Genomic DNA, 12,635 nt, shown 5'->3' with positions numbered 1-12,635 from the left:
GAGTATGGATTTGACTAGAAATGGTCCGGCCCAATTAGGTTTGAATTTTCCCCGTGGGTCAACTGGTAAAAGAGCTCTAACCGATTTGAGCACTAGGTCTCCTTCTTTGATGTTCCTTGGCCTAACCCTTTTGTTGAAAGCCCGTTTGATACGTGCTTGATATGTTTGGACATTATGTAAGGCGCGTAGCCTACGTTCATCCAGGAGGATGAGCTCTTCATATCTATCCCTCTTCCAATCGGCTTCCGGAATTTGACTTTCTAGTAAAATACGCAAGGATGGTATTTCTAGCTCGATTTGGTTGTCTGACTTCCCTGCCGTAGGTCAAATAGAAAGGAGTAGCCCCAGTGGGCGTCCTGACAGATGTACGATACCCCCATAAAGCAAAGGGTATTTTGCTTGGCCAATCTCTATAGTTGTCAATCATTTTCTTGAGAATTGTGACAACATTCTTGTTTGCCGCCTCTACCGCGCCGTTAGTCTGTGGTCTATAGGGCGAAGAGTGTTGATGCTTAATCTTGTATTTGGCTAGCAATTGCTCGGTTTCAGCTTGGAAATGTGATCCGTTATCGCTAATGATCTCGTGTGGGCAACCATACCGACAGATGATGTTGTTTTGTATGAATTTTGCCACATTTTTAGCCGTAAGACCAGTGTAGGAAGCCGCTTCTACCCATTTGGTAAAATAGTCGATGGCTACTAGAATAAAACAGTGACCTCTGTTTTCCCGGGTTATCTTCCCGATTATGTCAATTCCCCATGCAGAAAACGGCCAAGGAGATGTCATTGTATAGAGCAATGAAGGCGGGACATGTTGTACGTTCCCGAAGATTTGGCAATTGTGGCAATGTCTTACGTATTTGATGCAAACGGATTCCATTGTGGTCCAATAATATCCCAAACGTGTGATTTTCTTTGCCATCATAGGCCCACTCATGTGAGGACCGCATTCTCCGTCGTGGACTTCTTCCATCACCTTTCGTGCCTGTGAATGATCGAGGCAACGTAGGACTACACCAAGAGGTGTTCTTTTGTATAATTCTCCTTGCATGAGGACGTATTGGGAAGCTAGTAGGCGTATAGCACGTTGTCCCCTCTTGTCCATATCTGGTGGATATGTACCATTGAGCTTAAAATTCAGGATTGCTTGGAACCATGGTTCCTGTGCGATTTCTTCTTCATCGGTGATTTGGTGGACATAAGCTCACTCGACCGTCGTTCGATGCACAAAGGCATTTCCACCATGTGATCTGGCATATTAATTAATGATGCAAGTTTCGCAAGAGCGTCTGCAAATTGATTTTCCTCCCGAGGTAGGTGTAGGTAGGTTACGTGATCAAAGAATTGAGCGACTTGGTCTATTCTGGCCTGGTAAGGCGCGAGGCTTTCGCTTCGTATTTTCCAAGATCCTGTAACTTGGTTGATGATCGAGTGATGAATCCCCATGTACTCGGAGGTTTTTAATGCCTAAGCTCACTACCGCTTGTAGTCCAATGAGACAAGCTTCGTTTGCAAAGCATTGTTTGTCACCTCGAAGTCGAGTTTGACAAAGCAATTGGTGTATGCTCGCCTTCGGGAGAAATGAGCAACACTCTTATTCCGAATCCTCTTAAGTTCGATGCTCCATCAAAGTATAGGTCTCAGGAGTCTACATCGGTTTGGAGTATATCCTCGTCCGGAAATGACCAAGTATCTATCGTTTGTGCGTCATCGATAGGATTTTCTGCGAAGAATTCGGCGACGGCGCGACCTTTTATAACTTTCAGTGGCACGTATTTGAGGTCGAATTCTGAGAGCATCAAGGTCCATCTTGCTAGACGTCCGTTGAGGACGGGTTTCTCGAAGAGGTATTTGACTGGATCCATTTTAGAATATATTTTGACGGAGTAGCTAAGCATGTAATGGCGTAGCTTCTTCGTTGCCCACACAAGAGCGAGGCATGTCTTTTCGAGGTGCGAGTATTTGCACTCGTACTCCAAGAACTTCTTACTAAGATAGTAGATAGCTCTTTCTTCACTTCCTACAGTTTGAGCCAGCATGGCACCCATAGCTGTTTCGGTTACTGTGAGATATAAACCAAGAGGTTGATCTCGTTGTGGTGGCATGAGCACTGGCGGTTTAGCCAATATCTCCTTGATCCGGTCGAAGGCCTTTTGACAATCATCATCCCACATGGTGTGGTCTGTTTTCTTGAGTTTCTTGAAGATAGGCTCACAAATCATCGTAAGTTTCGATATGAATCGACTTATATACTGCACCTTTCCTAGGAATCCTCTGACTTCTTTTTCTGTTTGAGGTTGTGGCATTTCAATCAGCGCTTTGATTTTGGAAGGATCTATTTCTATACCTCTTTGACTAACGACGTATCCCAGGAGTTTGCCAGATGTTACCCCAAATGTGCATTTCTGAGGATTGAGTCTCATGTTGTACTTTCGTAGCCTTGCGAAGAACTTGCAAAGGTTCACAATATGCCCTTCTCTTTCCTTTGATTTGACAATCATGTCGTCTACGTATACCTCAACTTCTTTGTGCATCATGTCATGTAAGAGTGTAGTTGCGGTGCGTTGATATGTAGCTCCGGCGTTGATCAATCCGAACGGCATTACCGTATAGCAGTATGTTCCCCATTGGGTGACGAATGCGGTTTTATGCATATCTTCCATGGCCATCTTGATTTGGTTATAACCCGCATACCCATCCATGAAGGATAATAATGCGTGGTCTGCAGTATTGTCCACCAATATGTCGATGTGAGGTAGAGGGAAGTCGTCTTTTGGACTTGCTTTGTTGAAGTCCCTAAAGTCAACGCAAACGCGGATTCTCCCATCCTTTTTGGGTACGGGTACTATGTTGGCTACCCAGTCAGAATACTCGGAAACTTTGATGAACCCGGCTTTGAATTGCTTGTCTACTTCTTCCTTAATCTTTAGAGCCCATTCTGTTCTCATTCGTCGAAGCTTCTGTTTCACAGGTTTGAAACCCGGCTTAATCGGAATCCTATGTTCGGCGATATCCCTGTCGATCCCTGGCATGTCTTTGTAGGACCAAGCAAAAACGTCTTTGAATTCATTTAGGAGGTCTATGAAATCGGCCCTTTCGGTAGAGCTCAAGGTAGTCCCTATCCTAAGTTCTTGGGGTTCTAGTTCGGTTCCTACGTTGATGGGTTCGGTGTCCTCTATTATTGGTCCCCTTCCCCTTCGTAGTATTTCTTTGGCTATGTAGGGAGGTATTTCGATTGAGTCTGGGTCTTGGTCATCCTCAGTATCATCGTAAACAGAATTGCACTCAAGATAACACAAAGAGTAAGCAGAACCTGATTTATTCATATTAAAATTTGAGTAAAGTTGAAACAAAGAAGCCAACTGATCCATGGTCAGTGGCGGCAAAGGGACGATGGTTGGGGCATTTCCCGAACTACTGTGACTACTCGAGGCTAAGCTAGGAGAAACGAAGGGAGTGGGGATGACGACATGAGTAGACTCTCTAATGACTTCTCTAGACTCCGACTCTGACTCCGACTCCGACTCCAACTCATCGTCTTCTGGTTCTCCTTTGAACATCTCTCCTTCTCCAGTGGTAAGCTTGAAGAGTCTTCCCTGATTGTTGGTCCATTTGATAGATTTTCTCCATCCTTTCTGCTGTTTTGTGTCGGTTTCTGTGATCAATGCGGTGGTTTTGAAGCGATCGTCTTGAAGTATCATGGTAATGATCTCATCCTGCGCGGCCCTAACAAATCGATCCTCTCCAAACAATAGGCTAACAGCTTGTTCGTCTAAGCAAGGTGCTTGACGGGTTTTGACGGTAGGAACCGTTTCTGGAGGGATAAAGTAGCAATCGTGAAAGATCTCGATTCCGGCTAACTTCCTCTCGAGGTAATGCCAAGGTTCGGGAAATCCGTGAAAGAGTTCTAGGCTTCCTTCTTGAACAAAGTACCCATTTAAAGTAGGGAGATAGGGCCTCATTTGGACTCCCACGTGCTTGCGGTTTTGGACTTGAGCGAGCATTTCGAGAACCTCCTCTTTTGTGGGCTTGTACCTTAGCCCAAGTGGTATCTTTGTTGAGTTGCCTTCCTTGTATGGCGCGAAGGTATTCTTCCGAATAGGGTTCAAAGGCATTCCAGGGAAGTATCCCTGGGTTTTAAGTATGTGGTTGACCACTAAGTTGGAGTAGGGATTATAGTATAAGGGTGCCAATTCGCTTTCTATGACGCTTACACTTTGGAAGCCCCCAAGTTCGTATATAGGATCTGCAAGGACTTGGTTGTTTGACTGTTTTTCGATTATTGCCTTGATGGGTGACGAAGTGATCGTCACTACTTTGCCATTTAGTGGGATCTTGATCTTTTGATGAAGGGTGGATGTTACCGCTTTGGAAGCGTGAATCCAAGGCCTTCCCAGAAGTATGTTGAATGAAGCTTCAATGTCCACTATTTGGAAGTTAACTTTTCGTTCGATTGGCCCTGTGGCTATGGTTAGGTTAGCAAGTCCTACTACTTTTCGTCGTGTATCGTCATATGCACGCACACCTTGATTGGTAGGGGTCCAATCCGACTCTTTCATGCCTAGCTTGTATGCCGTTTTGAGGGGTATGACATTGACCGCGGAACCATCATCCACCAAAGTCATTGGCACATTCTTCTTTAGACAAATGATAGTGATATATAGAGCAAGGTTGTGACTAGCGCCAAAGGGCGGCAAATCTTCGTCCGAGAAAGTAATAGGATTACTTAGCTTTGGTGATTCTTGGAAGACCAAGTTGACTACATCTTCAGGAGTGGAGTTATGTGCCACATTTAGCTTGGCTAGAGCTTGCAATAAAGCTTGGCGATGTGGGAATGAGCTTGCTATTAATTGCCAGACTGAAAGATCAGCCTTTGTTTTCTGTAATTGCTTGAGCAAATGATCAGTGGAGTCATCTTCGTTGTCATTTGGTGTGACAACGTTGGTTGGTCCGTTTTAAGTAGTGTTTTGATATGGACGACCCGAACGAGTTAGGTGGTCCACATCTTGATCTTCACCATTTTGGATTATTTCTTTGACGAGGGAGTTTTCAATGAGATACTCGTCCTCATCATCATCGGCCCAAACCCCATTGATTGTAGCTAGTTCCCTCATTCTCATGATGTCATCTTCTAGTCGTATGATTTGATTGACTAGTTTATCAACCATGGTGATTATTTCCTGCATAGTGGCATTTTGAGAGAAGATTAGTGGCACATGTTATTCGGGTATTGCGTTGGGATCTCGTAGAGTTGTCACCACATTTTCTAATTCCCAAACTTGTCAATCCACACTCCTTGCCCATGCGATGAATTCGGAAATGGTAGGGGAGATAGTAGAGTAAAATCCTTCATTCTCGATTGCATGAATTTCATTTTCGATGGGAGAAATGAGGTGTGAGCAATCTAAGGTAGATTCATCACTTGTGATCACTAGAACTCCAAGAGGATTCTGAGTGTTGTTGGGCTTACCTCCCGGTGGTATTGGCAATCGACCATCTTCAATCATGTCTTGAAGCACGTTTTTCAACTTGTAGCATTTTTCTGTGTCGTGCCCTTTGCCCCTATGGTATTCACAGTATGAATTCTCGTCCCAAAACTTGGACTTCCTTTCGGGTTCGGGAGTAGGTCCGATGGGTTGGAGTTTACCTTGTTTCATTAACCTTTTAAGAGCGTTGGAGTAAGTGTCCCCAAGGTCTGTGAATTTCCTTGGTGGGGTAGTTTTCTTGGATGGCTCGAGAAGGTTAACTTCATCGGTCTTGTTAGTAGAGCCGTATGAACGACTTGTGGACCCTTGATATCCTCGACCTACCGTTTTGGACAAGAGTCCTTTACGGATGTCATCTTCAATCCTTGTTCCTAGTACGGTCAAGTCCTTGAAAGTCTTGATGTTTTGGTATCTCAAATGATTGGCATAGATAGGCTTGAGATTATCCACAAACTTCTCCACAAGAGTAGCCTCATCCGGGCGTTCAACTAGTTGAGTGCTAGTTTTCCTCCACCTACTTAGGAAGTCGGTGAATCCTTCTTTGTCATTTTGGGTAAGAACCTCTAGAGTACGCATGTTGACTTGGATCTCGGTATTATCTGCATATTGCTTGGAGAACTCGATTGCGGCATCTTCCCAAGTAGCGACCTTCTTGTGATCTAAAGAGTAGAACCATTGTCTCGGGATGGTATCAAGAGATGAAGGAAAGATCCTTAAGAACATCTCGGGTTTGATGCCTTTGATAGACATGTAATCCTTGAAGGCACGGATGTGGTTCAAAGGGTTCTCGTGTCCCTTGAACTTAGGGATATCTGTCATACTAAAGTTAGTTGGCAATTTGGAGTTGACGGCCTCATACTTGCGATTGTTTTCCCTATAAATGTCATCACCCTTAAGGTACATCAATTGCTCCTCTAGGTATTGGAGTCTTTTCTCAGCTACAGTCATCCCTATGGGAGGATTCTCATCCCTGGATTCATCATCGGAGTTACGTAGTACTTCATCTTCAAAAGGAGGCAACCTTCCCTCTACGGCATAGATACGGCCTTCGAAGAGCTCAAGGCGGTCATAGGTTTGTTCTTGGGTAGCTTGCATTTGGGCTAGCGCGGCTAGGATTCGATCATTACCAATTTGAAGTTGGTTGAAGTTTGTTTCATCACTTGATCCGGGCATCTTGGAAACTGGATAAGAGATCGGCGACGAATCAAAACACGATCGACCATTCTAACACACTTGCTAAAAGAAGAAATGCTTTGACTCTTGAAGTGGGTGTGTGCCACTTGTGTTGAGTGAGTTTTGAAGAAAGACAAGGTCTTTGAAAATGTGTGTCCTAGTCAACTATAGTGTAGTTGTAGGAGTGGACTCGAAGTGAGGTTTTGAAATGGGCTTGTGACCCGAATTTTGACACGACAAACGGACAGAGTTTTGACCGGATTTTGCGCTAATTAAAAGCCCATTTTCGAAATTTTTGTTTAAAAAGGAGTTTTGATTTTTTTGGAAAATCGTCATGGTTTTGTTTAGAAATGGTGATCACGTAAGGTATACACATTTATACAAGTATTATAACGGGATGCTGAGTGCATTTAGAAGGGTTTTGGTTTAAAGGGTGGGTTGCCATACCGAACAATCAAACCCGAAGTCTGTGGAGAGGCTCGTACCAAACAAGAGTAAGGCCGATTCCTAGTCCATTTCCTCAAGTAGTGAAGGTCCTTGATACAAACAAGAGTAAGCATCATGGTATGGATGACGTCAATCGCTATCCATCCTTAGGCCCAAATAAGAATGAGGACCGTTTAGACGGGACGATTGGTCGAATGGGTTGGGTTGGGCCTAGGAAGGCCGAATAAAACGGTCTAGGAAGACCGAGTTATGAAAACCGACAATTGTCTTGTACAAACTATTCCCTAACCTTGTTCAAGTTTCACCCTTTTGGCTACACGTAAGTGTATTATCCCCAGCTGAGTCGCCAAACTGTGGACAGCGGGGGCCACGGGGGCGCTTGGGAAACAAGCGTTTGCATTTTGTATGGAGTCGCCACCAATTTTTATGGGAAATTGGAACCGTTTGAATACCTCGTGTCATGTCAAGACACAAAGGAGAGACATGAACACTAAGCAATCGTTACCCTTAGCATTCTATGTCTAGAATGACTCTCGTGGATGCCAATGAACACGGGTGTTCACAGATATCTGGAGTAAGGGGTGAGGGTACGTATTAGGAAGCTCTTTTGATCGAACACCTAATCCCGCCCGCCTCGATAGCGGCCTCTACTAATGATTAGGGAAGTTATTCGTACTTGATATATCGTCGGCTATATGCATGCAATACAACATCCAAGTTTTAATCCTAGCATGTGAGAATTAATACTAAGTCGGTGAACAATTAATTAGCAAACAATTGGGTCGAAGTAGGATTTAATGTTCATTTATATGTGAAAGCATACAAACAATAAAAGAAATACAATAATTATAAATTACAATAATGAAAATTACAATAATTACATTGGATTAGGCGATTTATGTCGAAAATACCTTTGAAACGGATAATTTGAGAAAAAGGAATAAAAGAATAAAGAAAGAATCAAATAAATTAACGAACAGGAATTAGCGTGATATTATAGATAATAGTCGGTTAATATGTAAACTAATTATACTAAGTCAAGGCAGAAAGGAGTTCAGAAACAGAATTCAGCCAAGAATAGGCGCAGCAGAGCTGCGTCCTTTGGAATAGGCGCAGCAGACGCTGCGTCTGTTCCTTGGCTCAGTTCTGGCTGTGAAGCCGTAATTGCAAGCCGTTAATGCTAATTGATGATTTTAAAGATCGATTAAATTATTTATTCGGATGAAAGTGATTAATAGGTTATTTAACATATGAATGAGTCATGAAAGCGGTAAAACATGAATGAGACGGATGCAAGCGAATTAATTACAAGATGGAATAATGACAGAAGTGAAAAATATTAACAAACTAAACAAATTAAATCAATTGATTAAGTTAGATACGAAGGATTAGTGACGAATATGCGACGAATACGTGAATAAACAGATGTAAACTATATCAAAGACGAATTCCAGAAACTCAATATGAACAAATTGAATCTCTACAACCCGGAATTGAATTTAATGACGAAAACCCGCAAATATTGGATTATTTGGGATTTAAGTCGGATTTATGATAAATAAAACATATTAATGATGATGATTATATATATGTGAATTATATGCTATCATGTGAACGAGGATTAACAAACAAAACGAAACAAACAAAAAGGATTTGACGAATAACAGAGGATGAACGAAGAAGAAAGGAAGCAGGAACTGCGGCAGCCTCACGAAGAGGCGCAGCAGGAACTGCGCTCCTTCGAAGAGGCGCATCAGTTGCTGCGTCCTTTCTCGACGGTTATCTACTGGAAATCCGTAAAAAGAAGATTTAAAACATGGTTTTAGAAATCGGTTTTAATGGTATTTTCGACATAAACCTTACAATTGTGATTACAATAATTAAAATACAATAAATAAAAGAGAGATTTACACCCTCAGACTTACATGTTTGACGAAACGAGAAGGACTAAGATAACGATTAGTGATGCTCGACGCGAATGCAAAGAAAGTGCCCTCGTAAGAGGAAAACGATTAAGTTAATTAAGTTGATTATTGTGTAGTTGGTCAAATTGGTCGGTCATGCAAACGGGGAGGCTGGTACTCAGAAGGATCCGAGCTTACGTGGTCGAATGTTCAAGCACGAAGACGCCAAAAAGTAAGAACAAAGTCTAGAATGCAAAGGGAGAAGAGAAGGGCGGACACTCGCGTGAGAAATATGAGGAGTGAAGGCTCCTATTTATACTAATCACGTGAAGGAATTAGGGTTTCGGAGACTCTTTGGAAGTGAATCTCGGAAAGATATGAAAAAGATACGAGAAACATGCAGAAAAGGACACGGGAAGAGGCGCGCAGCCACCTTTGCGTCTCTTGGAAGAGCGCGACAGATCTCGCTGCGTCTGTTCCCAAGTGGTTTCCTCCTGCAGAAGAAAGATCTCCGTGTTTGAGTTATGGTAGGACGGAAATAATTCGATTTTCCTTAATATCTCATATGAATATTACGGGAAATCACTTACTAAAAGATAAAATTTATGAAATATGGAATAGAAATATCCGGAACATTCCAGAACATTCTGACTCGGGATTTAACGGTTATCAGAAAATGGAGACGGTTTTAGGCCCGGACTCCGAATGCACTCTAATTACTGTCAAAAAGACCGTATCGGGACGTAGATGACAACTAAGAGGTAGACATTAATATTTGAGCAATCACTTGACGATAATCTTATGAATTGTCACAAATCGTTCCGCGTATCAAACATGCGGCCCAATCATCACCGGGTGGTTTGCGGGAGGTGCAGAAATGAGGTATCTACAGGTCAAAGACAACTAAACTGAACCCTAAGCATGTAGGGTAGTATGTGTATCTAACAAGGTGGAGATGTGTATCCATACAGTTTTAAGAACGTATCCGGAGGAGACAGAAATGTGATTGTATAATATTCACATATGCAAAAAAGTATGTGTATCTACAAACATATAGAAATGTATCTATACAGCCACAAAAGTGTATCCATACAGTTTTTACTTGGTTATGTACAAACATAATTGGCACAAAAGCAGCATCATGTTGAGCTAAATTCTTCCCATTAACATGAATAATTGACTGTTTAGACACACCCAATAATGCTGCCACAGTATCATAAGAAACCAAGTAATTAGCATACAAATCGATTAGTAAACAAAAATTGATATACAAATCAACAATTCTAACCTTGTTGGATTAGAGTAACAATTTGTATAACGGATCATGTTTGCCGAACCAAATTGAATATACACTATCTTTACCTTCAGAAACAACATCCAGTCACCGCCCCTACAGAGGGTTTTAAACAACACAAATCACCAGCCACCCCTTAAAGCCTCCACTACTTACCACTCACCTGGCCGTCGTCCACTAGCATCCCCACGGGCACCACACTCTCGGCCCCTCACCTGACGACCACTACCATGCCTCATTCTTCGCGGGCCTTCAAGCATGTGTATCCGGGAGTTTTACCATGTGTATCTCGGCTCGTATTTTGTGTATCCATTGCCCCCACCACCACCACCACCACTGCCACCAGTACCACTATCACTACCGCCACCACCACCGTCACAACAACGATGCCACACCACCACTATAACGCACTACCCATGCCAGCGAAATCACCGGCCACTCAAACTCTCCCTCCTGGTGCCGCACACACAACCCTCTCACCAGTGACGCCCAAATCCACCGTTGTCGACACATTTCCCCAACTCCACTGTTGTCTCTCACCACGGTGACCACCATAACGACCACCTCTCATCATCGCCTTCGATTCACAATCTCATTTCACTCAGTGACGGAGCAACATCACCGGGCACCGGACCTTCGGCCATTTCTTTTTGCAGGTGCTCCTTTCTCTTCCCCGACATTAATCACCTAAACGCGCCACCATGGGCATCCAAGCGACTTACCTCAGTGTCGACTCACTGTCGAAATACGAGCACAACATCAGCAGAAATCAGTTATCGTTACTTTTTTTTAATAATTCGATCTAATTGCTAGATCTACAATTAGCGAAGAAAAGGTGGGATAAGTACTGTGAGCATGAAACAACTCGGTGTCAGGTTTCTCTCCGGCGTCGGGGGTGATGCGGATGATATGACACAGGCGAAATTGATAGAAAAACGAAGAGGAGAGAAGACGCCAGCGCCGGTGAGGAAAACAGAACTTAGAAGGCCGCTAACAACGCCGACGTTATTGGTGTTCGCCGGTGACAGTGGTCGGTGGAGGTGTGGAGATGCAAGAGGATGACGAGGGAAGTTGGGGTTTAATATTAGGGGTAGTATAATGTACGGGAGGATTTAGAGAAGTAGTGGGGGTCTGAACTGTCAACAGGACCATAGATGTTTTTCATCCAAGGGTTATTGCTTAGTTCGTAAGTTCGCACCGAACTTTAGGTTCGCACATGATCCTATTTCTATATATATATATATATATATATATATATATATATATATATATTGATTAAAGCTTTAAATTGAACATAATTACGTAGATTAGATGGCTTTGAATTGAATGATGATATATGGTCTTTTGGAGTGATATTGTCCACATGGCAACCGTGTCATTTGTAAATCAAATGTGGCATTGCGTTAAATCAGACGTGGCATTTTACAATCACACGTGGCTTTGTTGACGTGGACTTTATGAGCCATTTTAGTTTACGCTTTTAATAGTATTTTATAGATATTAGCTTTATGTATGTCTTAACGCCCATAGTTGACAGTCTGACACGATGTACAATTTAATACCGGCCTAATAAATCGTCATTTACATTCACTCCAACCAAAACAAATGCACTGATATAATTGAACACTTTTAATAGAGTTTGCTTTCTAATAAATGTGATTTTCTCTTATTATAGTGCTAACTATTCTTATATTTACGATAAATGTTAACATTTATTATGAACCAATTGCTTATTTATTATATTCATCACAATTATTATTTTTTTGGTACATTTGAGGGGCAAAGCCCCAAAACTAACTATTAGCTACTACGCGGGGTATAGTTACCCCAAAAATGTCTTCCCTTAGGATGGACCTCAGCTCCGTGGACGGGCTCTCGAGATGAATATGGATAGTACTTGCATTAACTCCTCGATTAGCTAGATGATCCGCCATCATTATACAGCTCTGTTTGGCTATATGCCCATTTTTTTAGAAAATATACAATGTCTAATTGGTTTTGATTTTGTTATAAGCGTTTTTTGTCAAAAATTATTAGACATTTCTCTCGTTTCCAAAAAACTAAAGTACTTCGTATTTAAACATTTTTTCCCCTACTATCTTAATTATTTACCAAAATTTTGCTATACCCTGGCAAATGCTGATTTTTTTTTTCTGTGACTTGCTGAATATATTATTTTTGGTTACAAATTTAAGGTTGGCCGAAAGTTATCGAATCGTATCAATTCTTTTAAACATTAGAACTCACTCTGGTTCTCCTCTTCTATTATATACATCGTACTTAATAGTTTATCTTTCGAAATTTTAAGCGAATTGTGCATTTGGTATACTA

The sequence above is a fragment of the Silene latifolia genome, chromosome 8 (assembly GCF_048544455.1).
Source record: "Silene latifolia isolate original U9 population chromosome 8, ASM4854445v1, whole genome shotgun sequence".
NCBI classification, from domain to species: Eukaryota; Viridiplantae; Streptophyta; class Magnoliopsida; order Caryophyllales; family Caryophyllaceae; genus Silene; species Silene latifolia.
This window is presented reverse-complemented; position numbering follows the sequence as displayed.